The following is a 25,667-nucleotide window of genomic DNA, read 5'->3' on the forward strand; positions in this document are numbered from 1 at the left end:
AAATACTAGGAAATTAAGAAATCAAGGTCCTGAAAGTAGGTGTCTTACCTAAAACTACATATACAGCCAATGTCAAAAAAAAAAATTATGTGTAAATTATAGGTTCTCAGTTTCCTAAGCAAACTATTTTTCATTGTGTATCTGGCTGTCTTACAGGTTATCATTTATTTTATAAAATCTAATTAACCAGAACATTTTAATGTACAAACACACAGGCACACACACAAACATACGCAAACACACTACATACATAAATATATTACTAAAGCAAGGTCTGTTTATTAACACACATATCCAGTAGGTAGCTGTCCTGACTATAGTTCATGGTATTATAACCATATAGTCACTTACAATACCACCAATACAACTAACTAAAAACATTTTCATACAATGGAAGTTATCAGCCATCCTGAAAATGTAGGTCTTTCTTGAAAAGTTAATATTGCCAAAGCTTCTCTATTAGAAGTGAAAACACATGCATTCCAATCTTCATGCTGATACTTTAGTTAAAAAGCTGATTAATTCAAGTTTTCACAAATGGCTATGTAATTACCTACTGTAAAAAGGAGTGACCTCATGATCCTATATTCCATGGAATTTTAAACTTAAATTCTAAATTTTAAATTAATAGACATGAGAATGTTTCTTCTGGAACATGTGATTCTAAAAAAAAAAGAAGGAAATTTTTTTAAGTCTAACTTTTAACCAGGAATTGTGGGAGGTTTTCAACGTTCAAGAAACTGTTTAAGAAGTTTTGTATATGATCAAAATGTTTATTCTCTCAATTTCTGAACCAATAATTGGCTTGTGATTTTAAAGCCTTAACAAAGTTATTGTGGCAAAATATTTTCTTGAAAAATAATGCATCTAATTTTTGACTTCCTGTGGCCCTACTACCATCCTTGCTTCCCATAACAAAGGTACGAATGATATAGAACGTTCTGCCTTTTTTCTTTTTGGGCCTATATAAAATTGGCAAATGCATGAGAGAAGCAGCTGCAAAGGTGATGAGGGATTTGGGCTGCACAGCATGGTTCCTCTGTGGCAGATGGAAAGTGTCCCCTTCTGCCTGGCCCGTCACTATCAGTTTAACAATAAGGCAACATCAAAACAGTTATTAGAGGGATTGTCAGCTTAACTCAGTTGCACTTGGCTTACAGGGTGACAGGTAACAACCATATAAAGCAAGTAGAAACTCAGCATTTATTTCTAAAGGTTTAGGCTGAAATCAGCACTTTCAATCACTTATGCAAGTTGAACCTTTGCCTCAGCTGACTAGATGTTGAGTCTATTCTAACATAAATAACATAGAAATCTTAGTGTTCTCTTAAAAAATGTTAAGATTCAGAATACAAGTCCAGAATAGCCATGACCATACCTGGTAAAGGAAAGCTGTTTTATTAAATTGTTTCCAGATTTCAAGTTACCAAAGAACCCTTGTATTAGTGAAAAACAAAAGAGAATCTACACTTAAGGAAGAGATTTTAGATGTATGCACTTACTTAGAAATGCATCTAACACTACTGTGTATATTCTATATGTTTGTTATTAATTCTTTATTCATTTGGGGAGGTTGAATTAAAAGTATCATCATAAATCAAAGTAATTCGTAATTGCAATATTGTTTCTAATTCAGTCATGTGTCCCTTACACTGGGGATACATTCTGAGGAATGCATTGTTAGGTGATTTTGTCATTGTGTGAACATCACAGAATGTGGTCACACAAACCTAGATGGTATAGCCTACTACACACATACGCTATATGGTATATGGCTCCTAGGCTATAAACCCTATAAACCTGTACAGCACATTACTGTACTGAATACTGTAGGCAATTGGGACACAATAATACTTGTACATTCAAATATATCTAAACATAGAAAATGCATGGTTAAGATATGATATAAAAGATTTGAACAATGATATACTGGTATAAGACATTTACCATGAATGCAGCTTGCAGGAATGGAAGTGACACTGGATGAGTCACTCACTATTGAATGAATGCGAAGCCCTAGGACATTATAGTATTGTAGAATTTAGAAACATTATACACTGAACCTACACTAAATTTACTTAAAACATTTTTATTTCTTCAATGATAAATTAACCTTAGCTTCATAAACTAAGTTTTATGAACTCCTTTTCTTCATAAACTTTTAAATGTGTTTCTTTTGACTCTTTTATAATACTTTTTATGTACAGATCTCCAAAAAATGTTTTATTTCTTTTATTCTTAACACATAAGCTTTTTTCTTTTCAATATTTTTATCTGATCTTTTACTTTTTAAACTTTTTTGTTAAAAACTAAGACACACACACACTGGCCTAGGCCTACAACCGATCAGGGTCATCAATATCGCTATCTTCCACCTCCACGTCTTGTCTCACTGGAAGGTCTTCAGGGGCAATAACACACATGGAGCTGTTATCTCCTATGATAACAGTGTCTTCTTCTGCAATATCCCCTGAAGAACCCACCTAATCTATTTTACACTTGACTTTTTTTTATAAGTAGAAGGAGTACACTCTAATATAACAACACAAACATGGTATAGTAAATATATAAACCAGTAACAGTCATTTATTATCAAGTATTATGTAGTCTACATAATTGTATGTGCCATACTTCATACAACTGGCAGCACGGTTGGTTTATTTATACCAGTATCACTGCAAGCATGTGAGTAAGGCATTGTGCTATGATGCTACAACAGCTATGATGTCACTAGGTGACAGGAATTTTCAGCTCTTATAATATTATGAGACTGCTGTTATATGGTCTTGACTGAAATATCATTATGTGGTGCATAACTGTAAATAGTATGTATTAAACAATTCACAATATACCCATTATTTATTGAAGAAATTCTAACATTTCAGTAATAAATTAGGAATGGAGGTCAAATTCTTCCAAAGAGGTCAGACATGTTCTGGGTATTTCATCTGAAGAGATAGTTTTGACCCAGGACTCCAACTGTTGGTCAGGAAGAAGACAAAAAGGGCCTCTGGATTCTGACTCAGGCATCTATCACAGTGATTCTGTTGTTCTGTCCTCCTCACCTAAAATGCAATTAATTCTGGATGGGGGCTGTGACAATGGGAATTGGTCAAGAGTTTAACTCATTAGATGTAGAGAGGCCCTTTGCCTGGGAGTACAAAGAAGAGTCAGATGACCAGGTCTCCTAAGATATGGAAAACATTCATCGACCTCAGGACAAAATCTGTCTCTCTCTATTATGGCCTAAAAGGTGCAAGTGAGGACCCAGTTTTTATAGGGCTGGACCCAACCCTCTTTACTCTTTGTGACTAACCTAACAAAACAGGACATAACTGACCCCTAATAATCCCTCTGTACTTAACATTGCCCTCACACCTGCCACCAAGACCACAAGAGTTAGTGATTTCTCAGCAAACACTTTGGTCATTCAGGAATTTCTTTTCATATTTCCATCCTGTAGCCATTTCCCATAAAGTCAGCCTGAAACTGAGAGGGAAGAAAGAAAACTCACCTATGTCTGCAATGCCTGTTGTACCCCCATTGTCACACTTTATTTTTATTCTCAAGTTCCAACACGGATGGGTCATCATTTTAAGATGAAGTCAGAGGAAAATATTTGAAGTTAGCTCATAACTCAATTTAGCAGATTGGTTTAAAATCAGAAATAAATTTCAGCAGCTAAAAAAATATGTTCAAAGTATTTCCGTACATCAAAACATTTCCTCTTTAAGAATAAATTAATGGTAATATTTCATTTAAATACCTTGTGATTAAGTTTTCTTCATTTTTGTGTTAATGATATTATTGAAAAATATTAATTTTATCTGCTAATTATTTTAAAACAATCTGTTTTCATATGTATTATAAATTGAGTTTTATGTTTGTATATCTTGAATTTAAAAATTATTAAGTTTTTCAATTTCATTGATCATAGTAAAAAATACATAATATTTTAAGTGAAATAATAAAAGTTATATAGGTATTTGAGAAATATAGCAAGTAAATACAAAAATATCCTTGTGCTACCATATCACAAACTATACTTTTTTTAAAGTCTAGGATGATGTGGTGGGAGAAAAAAAAAAGAAGGTTGTAAAGATAGATTTAGGTTTGAATTTCAGCATTGTTACTTACAAGCAGTGTGACACTGGAGAAATTAACTAATCTTTTTAAGCTGTGGCATTTTCATCTGTAAATGAAGATGATAGAACCCATTTTTACAGGATTTTTGGAAAATTAAAGCAAGAAACAGTATTTGAAAAACGTAGCAGAAGTGCAGAGAGCATAAAGAATATACAATAAAAGGTAGCAATTTTTATTAAATTCTGTTAGTGTATGAGGACTCAGTAATTGAATCTAGGAAGAAAGGGAATAACATTTACTGAGAGCCTACTAACATAAATGCTTCACGCATTGTTTAGTTTATCCCCACAACAACCCTATGCAATAGGAATAATTACTAACTCTGCTTAATAAATGAGAAAACCAAGTTCAGATAGATAAATACCTCATCCATTGAGTGTGCTTGACTTGAAAATTCGTTCTTTTTCCACAATTACTCCATGCCAAGTGGTTCCAATACACCAACTATCTTTGTGCACAGTTCTTAAAGAGAGTGAAACTGCAGGTGTGTTTACTTATCCATTGTGCAGGACAAGTGATAGCAGTATGGGTGAATTTGTTACAACTTTCTGTTTTCTATTTCAGAAAGCTCTCTGTCCCATTAATTTTAGGAGAAATATAATTCCAAAATCTACTTCTCAAACGAAATAAAAAAGGATATAGTTCCTCTTCAAGGCCCATCAACCAGAAGGCAGGTACATGGCCTAAACTCTGACCATTTTAGGATTTTATGTCTTGAGGTAGGGGTGTACATTCTGGGTTTAAAGTTGGTTAATTAACTCAGAGGCAGCAATAATGGCTACAGACAGACCAAGTTCATTAGCTGTGAAAAAATCATCATGTTCCCCACTTGCTAATTTTTGTCCTTTCAGTGTTCTCCTGCACCCCTGCCTCCTGTTGATTCTGTGTTCACACTCTCATAACCACTCTTTCTCTTAGCCAGTTTCTTTCTCTTGCTTGCAATTGAGAGACTTAATTCTCCCATACTATACTATCACTCATCTATTTCTATTTATCTTTCTATTCCTAGAGTGTCAGTACAGAATAGGGTTAAAGACCACAAAGTTTGGAGCCAAATTCCAAGGGTTCAAATCCCATATTCACTGATTACTAATTTCCTTATTGGTATCGACCTCCTAGGGTTGTTAACAAAAATTAAAGCAGTTATTATTTGTAAGGTTTTTAAAACCACATCTAGCACATAATATGCTTTATATATAAATTTACTATTATAATTTATGTTCTTATTGTGAAGTGAAGAACTTTTAACAGTAAAATTGTAAATCCAAAGAAACTCGTTCATTATTCATTCTTCTGTCTCCCATTTGCTTCTTCCAAAATTCCAGACACTTCCCAGATAGAGAAAGGACAATTGAAGGCTAAGCACCTGTCTTGCTGAATGATTTATAGGAGGGCAGTGCACCAATCTCACAAATGTGGAATTGCTTTTTGGCAGTGACTCAGTCTTACTTGACAATTACATAGTTGAAATAGCATGAATTCGGTAACTCCCCCCACGCCATTACAGCAACATGTACTTTGTACTGCTTATTTGGACATAATTGTAGTAAGCCTTGCTTTCATGAACAAACCTTCCTGATGTCTGTAATTCTTGCTTTGTAGGGCTTCCAGCAGATCATCTCCATCACAGGCAGATTGTTCTGTGCAGGAACATTCAGTGGATCCCACAGCTGTGCACAAATTAAGTTTGTACCCTGCTCTATGCACTGGCTGTCAAGAAAAAGAACAGTCTGACTTTTCCATGACCTTGTTTGGCTTTAAAGTTCCCAGACAGAGGGTTACTCAGTACTGTATTTGTGACTTCAGCCTTGAGCCAGATATGTTGTGCCTGTGGGGTGGGCACTGTTGTGTTTTGGGTCACCAGGCCAGCTGTAGCATTGACTTCAAGATCTTCAGAGCATGAATCCTATTTTCTTCCTTTTTCATTCTTTTATAGCTCAGCTTCTACCACCACCTGCTCATTGTAAACAGTGATTTCCCTTGCTTTTATTTGCCTGCTTCCCATATGTATAGCCTTGACTGGTTTTCTTTTAGAACAGACTTTCCCTTATCTACTATGTTGCTGTTTTATTATTTATTGCCAGAAGTGTTCTGTCCAGATGTGCTTTGCAGATGAAAATATATCACACGAAAAATAGCATGTTCTAGTCATTCTTTTCAAATAATCATGATCTTTGTTTATAAGGATCTTCCCTGAAACTCCCAAATCACATCTCTGGAGTTCTTAAGCTAGATCTTAAGCAACAAAGAACAGACAGAGAAGCAAAAAAGATGAATGGAGATATATTTCTTGTATCAAACAAGCAGAGCTGAGTCATCAATTAAAGCACCCAGTAAACTGCACAGCATAAAAAAGCATTGCAGTAAATATTTGCTGAAAGAAACAATGACAAAGGCTGTGGCTTCTTCTCAGAAAGACATTAGAGGGTGGTAGAGTCTAAGGCATTCTAGTGTTTATTGTCCTAAATTGTATGTTTTAAATATCGTATGATAATTGCCAGTAATGATAGATACAAGATGCTAATTGCATAAAGATAACCATTGAGGTTGAACAAAGCAAATGGTAGGTGTTCACAATATTTATGAACAATAGTCTCTGTCTTTATGCTAGAATAAGATTGAAAAGGAAAAGGAAAATTGCAAGGTGAAGTACCATTTGGCTACAAGAATGTCATTTATCACTTTAGTTGAGAATTTAGATTGTCAAACTCAATAAATGAAATGGTCAATTGATATGACTCCCATCTCTGATGCATAACATCAATATGTAATGCCTAAGGTATTCTCAATGAAATTATTTCTATAAAGTGTATTTTATAGAATGCACAGTGAAATTTTTGAAGCCTCTGTGGATTATTTCAGATTACCATTGGACTTCTTGTTGCAAGTCAGATTTCCAAGGAAGAATCACGAAATGCTGAATGCTTTAGAAAAATGAACTTTGCCCCATGAAAGATGGTGTTACGTATGCTATAAATCTTACAGAGATACCGCATTTGAGAGCATTTCAGGAGATAACAAAGAAACTATGCCTTGGGATACAACATTTATTCCTTTTCAAGTAGTGACCTTTATAGTGTATTTTAAGCATGACCACTGCCTTTTGATACTGCTCGGTGTTGCATACAGATACCTTTCCCTGCACTGTATTCTGAACAGGGAGATGTAAGGAATATTCAATGTTAGCTCATAAACATGGACCATATGGTGTAAAACACGGTGGAATAAATTACTGGTGATCATGGTCACTTTTATTTTTCAAGACGCTTTTGTATAGATTTGTTGTCTACTGAGTATAAATTCAAGTGTCATATATAAGACTGGTTTATCTTTCAATAACTGGTTTTATATTTTAAATGGTGCCCTTTTGAAATATGGATTTTTACCCTCAAACTCCAAATTACTCTAATACCTAAGTAGGAGACACAAGAAAAAAGTGTGAAGAAAGTAACAGAAAAATCTATGTAATATATTCTCATTAACCGTATAATATGAATTCAATTTCATATCTTAAAGCAATTCATTTAAGGCACGAATACATTCAGGATACAAAGTTCCACTTATGAACCTAATGAATTTTCGTGACTGTATATCCTTGTAAATAAAATCTCAGTAAAAGCTAGCATAAAGTTTGCTATTCTTTGGTATAGATCATTAATATCTAATGACAATAGGTCAAAGTTGAAGTCTTAGGCATTATTACAAGTCAAATTCCAAGGCAAATTATTTATTTGATGACATATGTTCCAACTTAAAATTCAACTCTCACTAAGGATTTCAGGGCAAAATTGTCATTCAGAATATGCAAATTACATGTAAGTCAAATGATTTCACATCTGTATCCCCTTTCAAAAAATATCTTATTGAATCAAATATTATGGATTCTTTACTAGTATTAATCAAGGACTGTATGGAATTTGTAAAATGCAATTATAATATTAAGTCATTATGATTAGATTCTGTATATTTTGATGGCCAGATAAATTAGCATGCACATATAAATGTGACATTTTATTGTACAGAGAATAAGGTATGAAAGCAGGGTGATGAATTTTAAAAAGTCAAAATATCTGAATTCAGATACAGATGGTGTTACTTATTAGGTTGATCATTGTGAGCTAGGCATTTACTTTGAGACCTTGATCTATATTTCTAAAACAGGTAATACAGTATTTCTTACAAGAGAGTGTTGTCAGAATTAAATAAGGCAGTATTATCTTTCTTATAATGAAGTCCAAGTGATTAAGTTTTCATAAAGTAAGATATTGATATCTTTCATTAGTAAAAATGTTAAGTCCTTTTTACCCCTTATACTACTCAAATAAGTTTAAATAAACTCTAAAATTCCCTTGAATTAAACAAAATCTTATTTTACAAAAAGAGGAAGTAACCTGATAAGTTCCAGCTAAATAAAATTCTAAGGTAGTCTTTACTTTCTCTTGTAAAATGTTTTTCTATATACAGGTCTCCAACTCAGGCAAATATAGTCTCTGCAAAGTGGAACTCAAAATATTAACAAGTCATTGCAAGAAAGAACACAGTGTAAAGGAAATTTGGATGGGACTGCAAGTAAAATCAATGAAGTCTATCCAAATGTAGATCCTGGAGGTAATGGTATAGCTATCACACTTAATCATTTTAATATATATTTATTGACTCATTGGTCTGTGTTTATTCTGTACTACATTTCTGCCAGAAAGTCCATATTTTTTCAGACCGCATAATTATTCTAATATGTTTAAGTATGAAGACTTATTTCTTTGTGCTGTATTAGCTTGGGACCTAAACTGAATAATGAAGAAAGTGCTAATGCAAGCAAAATCCAAACTAAAAATATCTTTTTCACTGCTAAAGGAATACAATCTGTGTCTCTTACATCAAGAGAGACTTAGTAAAGTCCTCTCCAAGAATATCATTTTGTACCAAGGTCAAACCGGAGGATCACAGTCTTTACATATGACTTAGGAAACAGGAAGAAGCAACCAAACCAATCTAAGTGAGGCTTCATTAAGGAACCCCAATCTCATTATGTTATGAGCCCTGATTTAGTCACTGGTGAGTTTTATAGAACTCAGCTATATTGTTACTTATGTAATCTATTTTCATTAAATCAACACATCTTTCAGATAATATGGGGAAGTATAAAACAGAGTCCTTATTCTCAAAGAGTTATAATTTAGTTGGATAAGCACAGTTAGGAAACATCAAGCCAAATTCATTAGATTAAAAAATAAAATGGGAAAAATGATATTGCAGTTCAGTGGTTAATCATATCATGAAGTCATTTATGAGTTCAAAAAAATTTGAAAGCCTACACTGTGACAGGGAGTTAGTACAATAAAAAAGCCAGCTGAGTGAGAATATTTAGCTATAGAAACAGATATTTTATACAGACTGGAAGTACATTCTCTGCTATATTGAGATATAAGACATGTATCTACATACGATGTTTGAACTTCAAAAAAAGAAGAAAATAGGAACCATTCATTGAATAAATTCAGTTAAAAAATGGAAAAGAGATGGTAAGATAACAGCAATACTAGGTTCAGTATATCGAATGACTATATTAATAACTAATGTTTATTGAGTATTCACCATGTACCAGGCATTATTCTCAGCACTTTCATATGAATTTATTTAATCCATTTATAATTTTTAAAGTAGATATTGTTTTTAACCCAAATTTAATCATTGAGAAAATTAAGATATAAACATTTGAATAAGTTCCTTAACTCAAATAGCTCATAAGCAGTAAAACTGGGATTTGAATTCAGCAAATTTGACATCAGGGCTCAGAGTCACCTCCACCAGGTATAGTGATTTCCTCACAAGTAAATACAAGGTTTAATAAAGGTTATCAGACTCAATGTACTTTTTAAACTATGAGTGGAAAATACTACCTCATTTATTTATGTTTATGTTATGTTTTTATTTATGTTTATTTATGTTTGTTATGTTATTTATGTTTAGTACCCTTTGTTGATTAACTCATAGTCTCTTCCATGTTCTCACAACAGTGACAACAGCCCATATCTCAAATTGGTTGTAAAATGTGGTGCTAAACCTTGTATTATTTCAGATCATCTGTATTTATAAGAAATTTTTATAGTAAAACTGGAAGAAGTTGAGAGAAGGATGCTGCTGCCAGAGAATATAGAGGAAGGGAAGAGGTAAAAGACTCAGGAAAAAAAAAGACAGGAACACTTGAAATGTGAAATTACCAGAGCATAATTAGTGCTAGAATCTTTAACAATCTAACAGTAAGCACTGTACCTAATTTTACTTTTCGGTCAATAATTATGATCTATGCTAATCTATGGAAACTATTATATATTTACATGCATATGCATCTATATAATTGTGAATTGAATAAAATGGCTTTTCTCCTAATCTCTTTTTCTTCTACAGTCACTTCATTATATCATGAGAAAAACAATAGGAATGTTACAGCTGATGCTATTTCGGTGATAGTACCCCAAAAGAGGCCACTTAGGAAATAACTCCAAGTCAACAGAAATATATAGCATATAATCAGAGTATTGGAAGGCTTAAGTTTCACTTATTCTGTCAAGATTTCAGGCATTCCTGGTTAAGGGTTTGGTCTCTCTTTTAAGCCACATTGTTGCAGATCTTTCCAGGGTATTGACACTGCCACTTACAGACTTTGCAGAAAGTGTTCCAATAAACACCCTTTGGTATATATAATAGATAGCCTTTTCTTGTCACTAAACACTACCTTCAATTACTTCTCTGTTGTCTTTAAAGGCTTTTTGTTTGCCCTCCCTTCCATCACTAATTAAGAGCTTAAGAGGAAAGTAGAAAGAGTTGTAGAAGATTTTTTCTTTTTTGATAACGACATATTTTTTCTTCAGTGTCATATTGTTTATTAGAATCTGAAGTTCATGATGGAAGACAGTTTACAATTAACTATGACCCACCTACAATTTACTTAGAAAACATGTTTAACCCATGTTTTCAGAGTCATGCAAAGTGGTTAATGGAGTATATGCGTGGATAACCAATGTAGCAGTGCTTTGAAATTCTTAAAGATGATTGGAAATACAGTAGGGAGAATAAATCAAAGTTTATAATAACACATAATGTTTTTATAGAAGCATTAAAATATAGCAGGTATACTGCAAAATATATTTGCCATAAGCTTATGTGGGAAATTGGACAACAGAAAATGAAAGGGTTTGATTTTCTGAACTGACAATCAGTACAAATAGACTAGGGGAGTTTGAATTCTAATATGTCAGCATGAGAAACTCCATAAACCCATTCAGTTTCAGTGGCCTTAATCTTTCCTGCTTGCTGGCTCTAAAGAGCCTGGGCAATCTGGACGAGGAGGATTCCATAGCACAATGCAACAGCTTTACTAAGAAACAGTCAGACTGCTTCCTTAAAGGGGTCCCTGATCGCGTGTCTCCTGAATGGGTGAGACCTCCCAAAAGGGGTTGCCAGAAACCTCATACAGGAGAGTTGTGGCTGGCATCAGATAGGTGCCCATCTGGCATGAAGTTTCTGGAGGAAAGAGCAGGCAGCATTCTGCTGTTCCATAGCCTCCACTTGTGATACCCACATGAACAGGGTCTGGAGTGGACCCTCAGCAAACTGCAGCAGACCTGCAGAAGAGGGGCCTGACTGTTAGAAGAAAAACAAACAGAAAGCAAAAACAACAACATCAACAATAAAGACCCCACAAAAACCCCATCCAAAGATCAAGTCAACAGCCTCAAAAGATCAAGTCAACAGCCTCAAAGATCAAAGGTAGATAAATCCACAAAGATAGAAAAAAACAACACAAAAACACTAAAAATTCCAAAAGCCAGGATATCTCTTCTCCTCCAAATGAATGCTACACTTCTCTAGCAAGGGCACAGAATGGTACTGAAATTGAGATGGATGAAATGATAGAAGTAGGCTTCAGAAAGTGGGTAATAACAAAGTTCACTGAGCTTAAGGATTATGTTCTAACCCAATTCAAAAAAGCCAAGAACCATGATAAAAGATTACAGGAGCTGATAACTAGAATAACCAGTTTTGAGAGAAACCTAAACACCGGAATGGAGCTGAAAAACACAGCACAAGAACTTCACAATGCAAACACAACTATCAATAGCCATATCAAACAAGCAAATGAGAAAATATAAGAGGTTGAAGACTATCTTGCTGCAATAAGGCAGGCAGACAAGATTAGAGAAAAAAAGAATAAAAAGGAATGAACAAAACCTCCAAGAACTATGGGACTATGTAAAAAGAATGGATCTATGACTGATTGGAGTACCTGAAAGAGATAGGGAGAATGGAACCAAGTTGTAAAACACACTTCAGGGTATCATCCAGGAGAACTTCTCCAAACTAGCAAGACAGACCAACATTCAAGTTCAGGATATCCAGAGAACCCCAATAAAACACTCTATGAGAAGATCTACCCCAAGACATAAAATTATCAGATTCTCCAAGGTCAAAATGAAGGAAACAATGTTAAGTCAGCCAGAAAGGCCAGGCTACCTACAAAGGAAAGCACATCAGATTAACAGCAGACTTCTCAACAGAGACCCTACAAGCCAGAAGAGATTGGGGGCCAATATTTAACATACTTAAAAGAATTTCCAACCCAGAATTTCCTATCTGGCCAAACTAAGCTTCATAAACAAAGAAGAAATAAAATCCTTCTCAGGCAAGAAAATGCTGAGGGATATCATCATCACTAAGCCTGCCTTGTAAAAGGAAGCACTAAACATGGAAAGGAAAAACCATTACCAACCAATACAAAAAGACACTGAAGTGCACAGACCAATGAGACTATGAAGCAACTACATTAACAGTTCTGAAAAATTAAACAGCCAGCATCATGACAACAAAATCAAATTCACACATAACAATATTAACACTAAATGTAAATAGGCTAAATGTCCCAATTAAAAGACAGAATGGCAAGCTGGATAAAAAGACAAGACCAGCCGGGCATAGTGCCCCATACCTGTGATACCAGCACTTTGGGAGGCCAAGGTGGGTGGATCACGAGGTCAGGAGCTTGAGACCAGCAAGGCGAATATGGTGAAATCCCATCTCTACTAAAAATACAAAAATTAGCCAGGCATGGTGGCACGTGCCTGTAGTCCCAGCTACAATGGAGGCTGAGGCAGGAGAATCACTTGAACCCAGGAGGCAGAGGTTGCAGTGAGCGAAAATCATGCCACTGCACTCCAGCCTGAGCAAGAAAGGGAGACTTCTTCTCAAAAACAAACAAAAAGGACCCATTGTTGTGCTGTATTCAAGAGACATATCTCATATGCAAAGACACACATAAGCTCAAAATAAACGGATGGGGGAAGCTTTACCAAGCAAATGGAAAGCAGAAAAAAGCAGGGGTTGAAATCCTATTTTCTGACAAAATAGACTTTAAGCCAACAAAGATCAAAATGACAAAGAAGGGCATTACATAATGGTAAAGGGATCAATTCAACAAGAAGAGCTCACTATCCTACATATATATTCACCCAATACAGGAACACCAAGATCCATAAAACAAGTTCTTAAAGACCTACAAAGAGACTTAGACTCCCACACAATAATAGTGGGAGATTTTAATATAACACTGTCAGTATTAGATAGATCATCGAGGCAGAAATTTAACAAAGATATTCAGGACTTGAACTCAGCTCTGGACCATGTGGACCTGATAGATACCTACAGGACTCTCCACCCCAAAACAAGAGAATATACATTTTTCTTGGTGCCACATGGCACTTACTCCAAAATTGATTGCATAATTGGAAGTAAAACACTCCTCAGCAAATGCAAAAGAACTGAATAACAGTCTTCTCAGACCACAGTGCAATCAAATTAGAACTCAAGATGAAAAATCCACTCAAAACCACACAACTACATGGAAATTGAACAACCTGCTCCTGAATGACTTCTGGGTAAATAATGAAATTGAGGCAGAAATCAAGACATTCTTTGAAACCAATGAGAACAATGAGACAATGTACCACAATCTCTGGGATGCAGCTAAAGCAGTGTTAAGAGGGAGGTTTATAGCACTAAATGCCAGCTTCAAAAAACTAGAAAGGTCTCAAATCAATACCCTAACATCACAACTAAAAAAACCAGAGAACCAAGAACAAACAAACCCCACAGCTAGCAGAAGACAAGAAATAACCAAGCACAGAGTGGAACTGAAGGAGACAGAGACATGAAAAATCCTTCTAAAAATCAACAAATCTGGGAGATGGTTTTCTGAAAAAGATCAATAAAATAGATATAAAGCTATCTATCTATTGTCTTAGTTTATTTTTGTTGCTATAACAAATTAACACATTCTTGGGAATTTGTAAAAAATAGAAATGTATTTATCACAGTTCTGGATGCTGTGAAATTCAAGATCAAGATGCTAGCAGGTTTGGTATCTGGTGAGAGCCCCATCTCTGCTTCCAAGATTATTCCTTTTTGCTACATCCTCCAGGGGGAACAAATGCTGTATCTTCACAAGGTGAAAGGGCAAATGAGGGCTTAAGCTAGTTTACAAATTGTAGTAGACGTGCCACTTACATTTTTTTTTTTTTGCAAATTTCAGCTTATTCTATGCTTTTCTAAATCATGCATCTTTTCTACTCTCTTCATTTAATTATTCTTTCAGCCTTATAGCTTGTATCACCTCTGTGTTATTTAAACTATTATTTATAATGTTCACAAGATACTTTCGGAAGAAAAGAAAGCTGTCTGGTAATGTATTTCCCACTTCCTTTGTTAAAAAAAAAAAAAATCACCCAGAATGTAAATATGTAAATTTGGTAGTTTTACTCTTCCATGCTGTTTGACTTGATCTTCTAGGACACTGAAAAGCATCATTTGATAAATTTTGCCAAAAGCTAAAAGCTCATTCTGCTCTCAATCTTTGAGATTATAAAATTTGAATGAGGTTTTTGTGGTCTTAACCACATTAATAATCAATTTCATAATGGAGAGCTTTATTTTGTACTGTCTTTGGGGGAAAAACAATTATTTTTATAAAATAATTCACTTTGTTTTGGGGAAAAAATTAAAGCACTTGATGGCTACATGCCACTATTTTACGACACACTGGGGACTAGAGAAGAATGAATTGATGTTCCCAAAAAATCTATTTTTTCAAATGATCATCATAACATTTCCTATACACACTTTTCTAATTATTTAAAATCATGACATTAAATTTCATTATCCTCAGAAACAGAAATTCATCCAAATGTCCTCTTAATTATTTACTGTTATTACATTTTTTAGGCTTTATTTTCTAGTACAATGATAATGATGATGTGATGATACATTAATTAACCACTTTTAAGCTATTCTTTTTATTTTTATTTTTTGGGAATATAAAAATCATTTCTATCAAAACATTCATGTTTGAAAAATATAAACCACAACATGCTAAAGACATTGGAATATTACATTAAAAGCTATTTAATATCAAATAATATTAAATGATCAATTCCTTTCTTTAAAAAAACCTTTAGAAATGTAAAAATCATTAAGAATACTATGGGATGTATACTAAAATCATAATTAACTTAGCATCTCAAAATTTTGAAATATACTTAAAAATGTTTTCCTCATTGTTTTCCTTTGAAATTACTCATCAAACCACCTGCTGACCCTACAGTGAGAAATACTATGCAATGATACTGTATTAGGTCATTCTTGCATTGCTATAAAGAAATACCTGACACTGAGTATTTTACAAGAAAAGAGATTTAATTGGTTCATAGTTCTGCAGGCTGTACAGGAAGCATAGCTCCATCTGCTTCTGGGGAGGCCTCAAGGCACTTCTGATCATGGCAGAAAGCAAAAGGGGAAGAGGAACCTCACATGGGTAGTACAGAAGCAATAGCAAGAGAGTGGGAGGGAAGATACTACACACTTTTGAACAACCAGATCTCTTATTAACTCAAAGCAAGAGCTCACTTATCACCAAGGAGATGACCCAAGCCATTCAAGAGGGATCCACCCCCATGATCCAAACACCTTCTACCAGGCTGCACCTCCAACACTGGTCGTTACATCTCAATATGAGATTTAGCCAGGGACAACTATCCAAACTGCATCAGATATAGAGAAAATAATTAACTTGTATATACACAAGGCTCAAACGCTAGAAGAAAACATAGAATCAAAACCCAGTCTATATATCAGGTAACTGGGCAGTGACAGCTGGATCAGCATACGCACACACAGATGGCAAATATCAGTGTGAGACTCCGAGGAGCCTTGGCAATTTGAAGAGAGACGTTGCTCAAAGGGAATAAGAAAATACTATAGGGCAAATAAGAGAAGCTATTATTTGATTCAGATATCTTCTGCCAGTAATTCTTTTGAGGATCTGGGCCACTTTAATAAAATTTTGTCAGTGTAAAATATTTGACCTTCTTTGCTGGGCCACTTATAAAATTTATTTTGGGGGCTCTGCAGACTGGATAAGATTTTTTTGAAAGTTATTTGTGGTGGGTTATAATCTCCTATACTGAAACCTACTATTTCACTGGTTGTATAATGTTCCCAGTCACACATTTTACACAAATAACATTTAAGGGCTTTTAAAGGCAGTGACTCTGACTTTAGCATTAACATGGTTTCCTCCGTGAAAATATCTGTAGAGGAACATTAACAAGTGACATTGTTCTGACAAATGTATTTAATTGAAATTATTAAAGTGCAGTTACATTAATGTCTATTCAGCACTTCCAAAAATGTATTATGAAAAATAAAAGACCTATAAAATGTCCTTCATTAAATAATATAGAGTCGTTGTAAGATATTACTGATCTCAGATTTGATAAGCTTTGTTCTAGGTTTCATATGATTTAGGATGAATAACATCTGAAAAAACTTAGTGTGATTGCCTCAGTCTAACTTCTAGCATCATGTATAATTGTGATACATGCTTGCATGTGTGCATGCCTATCAGAATTTTCATGAATATCCTATGTAATTTATTATAACATGATTTGATTATACAGCAACTAGTTACACAAGTCATTTAATGCCCTTGAGAATCTGTTGAATGTATACCATTCTGTTTGTAATTTTGTGTAGACTAATCATTGTCTTTAAGTTATATTAAGCTGGATACCTGTAGTGAACTTGCTAACTGATAAAATTCTAAAGGTATTCATGGAAAGCAGCACATATTTGTACTTACTTATGAGCAAAACTGATTTTCACTGAAGGAAATATTACTCAATAAATGACAAAACAGTGTAATAGAAATCTCAAAAATACCCTGATTTATGATTATTATTATGCTCCCTGGCTGACAATATAACTCAGATATGGTTTACAATTTTTCTTTCTTAAAAGATGTGTTAGAAGGACAGAAAGATGTGTCATGCGTAACAGGCACACGATCAAGTTACCAGAGGCAGTTAGGGTTGAGCAACGAAACAGAAGAAACCATATCAGCAAACACAAAGCTAGGTCTTAAATAGAAAAGCAGGATAAATCTATAGGAGGGACAACATTTTACCTATATCTTCAAGGTGTTTCGGCTGGATCTGATAATTAAATTGACATGAGAAAGATTAACAAGAAAGAAGCATACAAATTTATTTAAAGTAAATTTTATGAGACATAGGGGTCTTCCTCAAATAAATGAAGAACCAAAGATGCAGTTAGAGTTGAAAGCTTACCTGCTGAATTGGAGAAATAGTAGTAAACTATGAAAATGTGACAAGGCAAAAGGGATTTGGCTAGGATAATTAATTGGGTATAGAGGTGGCAAGAAAGATAAGGCTTAGTTTAACAAGGTTTGTACAGATTTCCCTCAGCCCCCACTTCATGTCCTGGAAGATGAGCATGATACTTTCCTTCTGGTAGAAAGAAGACATTTTCATATGGGAATTTCATCTCCTGCTTTTAAGAAATAGCTCAAAGGTCATAGTGATCTTCTTGTACCTGCTGGTTTTTAAGTACCTTTAACTCAAAACAGTCCATGTGCCAGAGTGGCATATGATGGGGTGGCATATGTTTAATTCTTTCAGATTCTTTTCTTTTAATATACAATAGAAAGAAAAAGGGAGCCCATGGTAGTGCCATCCTGTTACTCCTAATAAAATATATCTTTCTTTTATTCTAGAGATTTTCATTCTCAGGACTGGTATTCTTAGGATTCTGCTATTCAATCTGTTTTAATTTTCTCTTTTATGTTTGAGATCTTCTACAATGCTGACCATTTTTTAAAAATAATCTTTATATCTCTGTCTCTTAATTGTAACTCATAACCCAAGTGAGAAACTTATTACCACAATCAATCACCATTCAATACAAAACCTAGTATAGAACTAATGTACAGCAGTCACATTTAGAGTCATCTCAAAGATTAGAAATTTTCATTTCTTTTCCAACCTCTAGATGGATGCCGTTGGTTAGAGTGATCCATAGGCCAATAAGCTGTGGCCAGTGAAGCATAGTTATATGATGCAAAATGAGAACAACTTTTCTTTGGTGTCAACAACTGCAGCCAGTTTCTTCAAAAGGAAATTAGGAGTGCAGTAGACACTTAAGAGTCTCTTCAATCTTTTTCTCTACACAAACAACACTTAACTAAAACTGTTCCTCTCCATATTCACACTCTTTCTTGTTTATTCATTCAACAAAATGTATTGAGTAGTGTCTATTTGCCAAGCACTGAGCTGATTGCTGGAGCTACAGTACTAAAGAGTAATGATCCATTCCTTATCCTTATTAAGCTTACATTCTACCTGGAAGAACTGATAAATATATAACTAATAACACAGTAGATTACTGGCTTACAATTATCCTACATTTTATAAAGAAGATATACATAATGTTAGAGGGGTGTATAAAAGAAGGATTACGAGGCATGTGAAAAAATATTTTTCTATGGAAGAAATTTTTAAGGTGAGTTCTGAAGAGTGAGTATGGCTTAGATAGTAACATTTTTTAATAAAACCAGATAGGAGCAAAGGCCCTATATAAGAAAGAATAATTGAGATACCAAAATCATGAAAAATAAAAGAAAGACAATGAAGAGAAATACAGAGTGCACAAAACGAATGTTTGTGTGCTTTGAACAAAGTTAGCATACAAGGTGCTGAGATGAAAGATGCTAGGTAATCAGAAGCCAGAATGCTTCGAGCCATTTAGATCTTGTTAATGTTAACGTTGGATTTCTTTGAAACCAACAGTAAGCCTTGATACAATGTCAAATAGGGAAGAGACTTGAACACATCTATACTTTTTAGAAATCACCATGAGAAAATTAAGCATACATATATTATTACTAATAAACAGTTTGTATTCAAATTGTTGTAATATTTTTTCAGAGATGTTATTTTTGATTATTATCCAACCCAGGAGCAGACATTGCTCTTACTAGCCATATCTTTATATTATCTTTTAATTTGGAACAATTTCTCAGCATTTCTTTCCATTTTTGCCAATGATATTTTTGAAAAGCACAGACCAGTTATTTTTTAGAATGTCCTTCAGTTTGGGTTTGCTCCATGTTTTCTCATGCTTAGGTTTAGGCAATCAATTTTTGACAAAATTGGTGTTTCCTTCTTGGTGTTTTATGTTAGGAGACACATGATGGTGGGCTCTCTGGGTATTGGATGATGATGACTGGTTATTTTTGTCTATAAATAAAAATTTTGTCTATAAAAATTATTTGAAACTTAATATATTCTTTTATATTTGTCCACAGACTTACCAGTTAACTCCTTTCTGTAGATCTCTCTTTTCATTCTAAGGAATATTGTAATGCTTTCTTTGTAGTGTAGATCTTCTGGTGACTAATTCCCTTAGTTTATGTCAGTTGAAATTATCTTTTTCTTGCTTATGTTTATGAAATATAATAGTGCTGAAAATTCTAGGTTGACAGATCTTTGGATTTATTTTGGCACTTTAAATATGCTTTTATATCATGCTCTGGCCTGCATGGTTACTGATGAGTCAGCTCTTATTGTGTCATTATTCCTCTCTACGTATATTGCTTCTCTGGTTGCTTTCTAGGTGTTTCTTTTTAACTATAATATATGTGTGTTGCCTTTTATCCTGCATTTTGTTGTATCTATCTTCTTTGAGATTTGCTGAAATCCTTGAACCCTTAAGTGTGTATGGGGAGGAAGGAGGAGTGTTTAAATCAAACTCGAGAAAACTTCCCAAATTATTTCTTCAAATATTTGTTCCTGACCTAATATTTTTTTCTTTTATTTCAATTACAGCTATGAGTAAGTATAACTACATACAATAGCTAGGGTTTTTTTTCTCCCAATTACTGAGACTCTTTATCTTTTCAATAAATGTATCTGCATTTCAGATTGGTATTTTTTATTGAACTGTCTTCAAGTTACCTAGTCCTTTCTTCTGCCATTTCAGATTTTCTGTTAAGCCTAGCTAGCAATCTTTTAAATTTTAGATATTGTACTTTTTAAATCTAAAACTTTATCATTATGTTTTCAAAATATGAGCTAAGTTTTTGTTTCTATTGAATGATTTTCTTTTGATGACAGGCTACTTTTCTGGTTACTGCAAATAATTGCTATTTTAGTATTTTATCCTGGACAATGCTGTAATACATCCTAGGATGTCTGGAATCTTTCATCTTTATCTGAAGAATGTTGTTTTTGCTGATGCCCTCCTCTTAGTGAGCTGTTAACTTGGCTAGACTCAAACTTTATACTCTGTCCCCTTAGATGTTACTGTCTACCAGGCTCCTAGGAGTTTTTCTATGAATGCATTTTGGGACCATACGTGTATTTAGTTGCAGGGTTATCCAAGTATTTAGCTGGAGAATATACATAGCTTATGATGAGGCTGCCCACTCTATGGCTCCTTTCTTTTTGCATTCTGTCTCTTTCTAGATTCTCGAGAAGCCCCAACCTCTGTTGTCTGACTACTTGAGCCACAATCCCTGATTGGTATTAGTTGAATTCTAGCACCCCTCTTTGTCCTAGCACCCCACTTGCTCTTTTGACTTGAGTTCTAGCAAAGAACTTGTTTTAGGGTGTGTTCTAATGTGAAATGTCAATAAACAGATATCTTATTGAGTGCAGGTACTTCTTTCAGTGGTTGGCTGCTTTGGGCTTTTTTTCTGCTTTTGAAAGTCCACCATTTTGAAAGTCATCTTTAATATTTTGTTTGTAGTTTTTGTCATACTTACCTGCAAGTAAGTCTGATGCAAGCTGTTCTATAATTATCTGTAGCAGAACTGCAGATTTAAATTTATAAAAAATCCCATCTAACTGTGATGTGGTAGATTTCAAAGGGGACCAGTAGTGAATACTGAAAGATGTTAGGAGACTACTGAAATAATCAATAAGAAAAGTGTCAGTAGCTTGGGCTAAATTTGTAGAATACATAATAAGAAGTTGACACAATTCAAATATGTTTATTACATGTTGTTGACAAGATTATTTCCTTCACATACCTAAATGAATTGATTCAGTTAGCATTTGCAGAAATGAAAGGACTAGTCACATTCTATAAAGAAAGTCCTAGTTTTTGCAAAGTTTTAATCCCTGAAGAAAATATCATGTTACCTAAGATCTATAATGGTATAAAATTTTAATGCTCAACATTGTGTCCTATGCCACTCTAAAACAGAGAAAATAGATCATTGCCAACTCAATTTTAAGATGACATTGATTGTAAGTTGCATCCCAACTTCAGAGGTATTAAAACCTGTGGGGAGAAAAACGTCTCCTGGAATCAAGAAAATCCTGCATTTTACAAAATCTATTTTATAAAGCCTAGTGAAGACATTAACTTTTCTTTCTTCCTAACAGAACTTTAGTTTTGTTCCAAAAACTTAAATTATGCATCCCTATGACTCAGGAAAAGCTGATTTTGTTCATTTTATGTTAAATATGATGATTTAATCTCTCTTCCCAGGGATTGAGGCTTAATCTAGTGAACATAAAACATTTCTCTGGAAACTCCTACTGATTTGGGGAATGGCTTGCACTAAACTGAACCAATAAACTTAAAGGGAGACTAGTTTTTGATTGGAGGAGGGGTGTCACATTAGTTGAATGTGAGCTAGGAATTCTATTGCTCCAGTTGTAGCTAGATAGCCGTTTTGGAACCAGAAGACAAACTGTTCTGAGGATCAAGTAAATGCACATAGACAGGCAGAGCACAAAGAATCACAAAGAAATGGAGTCAGTATCCTGACCATACCAATACCTGAAGACCACCAGATTGCTGGGTTTATTGACAGTATGTTTCTTTATTTGTAAGCCAGTTTAGTTTAGAATTTTAATTATTGGCATCTGAGATCACCCTAGCACATATGCTGTCGAAGTCAAAACCCAGCACCTTTATGTTCATGAATCACTGGTTTCTGAAATGTTTAACTGATACAGTATCTTTTCTCTTACTTTATCATTTCAGAAATTGAATCTGTCCTTCGCTTTCCTACTAACTGTACCCAAACCTCATCCCAAATTTGCTTTTGCCACTCTCCTTCATTCTCCAACTAACTTTCTGTGACCGTAGCTGACTTACTGTCTTCCTCTGTTTCTCTGCTCATTGTTGACAATTAAGTACCACCTTTCCTTGGTCTTGGTCTAGACAAGATTGTTCCACTGAAGTTAGTTATTATTTATATACTGGCCATATATCATACTAATTATAAAAGGGAAAAAACCAGGTGAAGAATGACAGTGTGTTCTCATAGTTACTTTTCTTTTTCTAGGGCTAGGTCCAGCAATTTAATATTCTTTTTGAGAAGAGTGCCCTTCAGATAATCTTTTCAGGACCTCAGAAAACATTTATCAATATTAAAACTTCTTTGTCAAAACTCTATTCCCTTTACTTACTCCACAATACCATTTATTTCTGACTTAATTTCATTATTCACCCAAAAGTCACTCAGGAGCAGGTTATTTAGTTTTTATGTAATTGTATGGTTTTGAGTGAATTTCTGAGTCTTGATTTTGAATTTGATTGTGCTGTGGTCCAAGAGACTGTTTGTTATGATTTCAATTCTTTTGCATTTGCTGAGGAGTGTTTTCTTCTGATTATGCACTTGACTTTAGAGTAAGTGCCATGTAGCAATGAGAAAAATGTATATTCCCTTGTTTGGGGGTGGAGAATTCTGTAGATATCTATGAGGTCCATTTGATTCAGTTCTGGGTTCAAGTCTTGAATATCTTTGTTAATTTTCTCTGTTGATGATTTTTCTAATATTGTCAGTGGGGAGTGAAAGTCTCCCATTATTATTGTGTGAGAGTCTAAGTCTATTTGAAGATTTGTAAGAACTTGCCTTATGAATCTGTGTGCTCCTGTATTGGGTATGCCTTCTTTGTCTTTGTTGGTTTAAACTCTATTGTCAGAAACTAGGATTGGAACCTCTTCTTTTTTCCTGTTTTTCATTTGCTTGGTAGATTTTCCTCCATCTTTTTATTTTGAGCCTATATGTGTCTTTCCATGTGAGATAGGTCTCTTGAAGACAGCATACCAATTGGTCTAGGTTCTTTATCCAGCTCACCATTTGGTGTCTTTTATTTGGGGGTATTTAGCCCATTTACATCTAAGGTTAGTATTAATATGTGAAAATTTGATCCTATCATCATGATGTTAGCTGATTATTTTGCAGACTTGTTTATGTGGTTGCTTTATAGTGTCACCGGTCTGTGTACTTCAGTGTGTTTTTGTAGTGTCTGGTAATGATCTTGTCTTTTCATTTTAGTGCTTCCTTAGAAACTCTTGCAAGGGAGGTCTGGTGGTAACAAATTCCCTCAGCATTTGCCTGTCTGAAAGAATCTTATTTCTCCTTCGCTTATAAAGCTTAGTTTGGCCAGATACAAAATTTCAGGTTTGAACTTCCTTTTTTAAATAATATTGAATATTGACACCCCACTCTCTTTGGGGTTATAGGGTTTCAGCAGAGAGGACCACTGTTAGCCTGATGAGCTTGCCTTTGTAGGTGACTTGGCCTTTATCTCTAGCTGCCTTTATCATTCTTTCATTTTGAACTTGGAGAATATGATAATTATATGTGTTGGGGATGATCTTCTTATGGAGTATTTTACTGGGGTTCTTTGCATTTCCTGAATTTGAATGTTGGCCTCTCTAGCTAGGTTGGAGAAATTCTAATGGATGATATCCTGGAATATGTTTCCCAAGTTGCTTCCATTCTCTCCATCTCTTTCGAGTACACCAACTAGTCACAGATTCAGCCTCTTTACATAATCCCATGTTTCTGGGAGGTTTTCATTCTTTTTTCTTTGTTCGGTGTCTGCCTGTCTTACTTTAGAAAGCCAGTTTTTGAGCACTGATATTATTTCCTCCGCTTGATCTATTCTGCTATTAATATCTTTATGACTGCATTGTGAAGTTCTTGTAATATGTTTGTCTGTTCTATCAGGTCAGCTACATTATTCTCTATACTGTCTCTTTTGTCTGACCTCTTCTGTAATGTTTTATCATGATTTTTACTTCCTTGCACTCCATTACAATGTACTTCTTTATCTCAGTCAATTTTCTTCCTATTCATATTCTGAATTATATGTCTGTCATTTAAGCCATCTCAGCCTCAGCCTGGTTCTGAACCCTTGCTGGAGAGGTGACATGGTCATATGGAGGAAAGAGGATACTCTGGCTTTTTGAGTTTTTAGTTTCCTTGAGCTGATTCTTTCTATCTTTATGGGCTTACCCATCTTCAATCTTTGAGGTTGCTGACCTTTGGATGGGTCTTTTTTTTTTAAACAGGCTGGCCACTTTTTCACAGGGTTGCTGTGGTATGCTGGCGGTCCACTTGGGGGTATCACCCTCTGCCTGCCCCTTCATCTCAGGGTGGCCTAAAACCTCTGTCAGTCAGAGAACACCAGTGGGGGTAGCCAGAGACCCTGGTTGGGAGACTCCACCCAGTAATGAGGAATGGGATTGGGGACTCACTTATAAAAACAATTTGGACAGTCTCATCAGGTTTCTGTGCTGTGCTGGGGTACTGTTTTCACCTCCAGTTGGCTTAGACTCTCCAAAGCCCGGAGGCTGGAACTGCTAAGTTGCCCAAACAGCAAAGATGGTGGCCCACCCCTCCCTCTGGGATTTCTGCCCAGGGAGTTTTTAAATCTTTGTAGGCCAGAGAACATCTTTGGGGGTGGCTGGAGGCCCAGGTTTGCAGGTTTCACCCAATGAGGAGAAACGGGATCAGGGACCTGCTTAAATAAGTGGTGTGGTCATGTTTTCATAGAGCAGCTGTGCTATGCTGGGGTATTGCTCTGCCCCTGGTTGGCTTGGGCTCTCCAGAGCCTGGAGGCCGGAAGAGCTAACTCTCCCAAACAGCAAAGATGGTGGCATGCCCCTCTCTCTGTGAGTGCTGTCCCTGGGACTTTTCAAATATCTATTAGCAGGAGAACACCAGCAGAAGTGGCTGGAGGTCCCAGTTGGGAGGTCCTGCACAGTGGGGAGGAATCGATGCAGGGCCTACTTTAAAGAGCAAGCTAGCCACATTTTGGTAGAGCAGCTGTGCTGTGCTGGAGGATCCTTTCCACTCCTGATCAGTT

General features: G+C 35.0%; 1 long non-coding RNA gene across 1 annotated transcript in view; it reads left to right on the forward strand.

Annotated features, from left to right (window-relative positions):
- Nucleotides 1–626: 626 nt before the first annotated feature.
- Nucleotides 627–25,667, forward strand: part of LOC129483987 (uncharacterized) — a 68,985-nt gene continuing 43,944 nt past the window's right edge. The window contains exons 1-3 of the long non-coding RNA XR_008658336.1: nt 627–920; nt 8,611–8,754; nt 9,001–9,201. This is a non-coding gene — a long non-coding RNA (uncharacterized lncRNA). The remainder of the gene's footprint in view (nt 921–8,610; nt 8,755–9,000; nt 9,202–25,667) is intronic.

Source organism: Symphalangus syndactylus, chromosome 6 (assembly GCF_028878055.3).
Source record: "Symphalangus syndactylus isolate Jambi chromosome 6, NHGRI_mSymSyn1-v2.1_pri, whole genome shotgun sequence".
NCBI lineage: Eukaryota > Metazoa > Chordata > Mammalia > Primates > Hylobatidae > Symphalangus > Symphalangus syndactylus.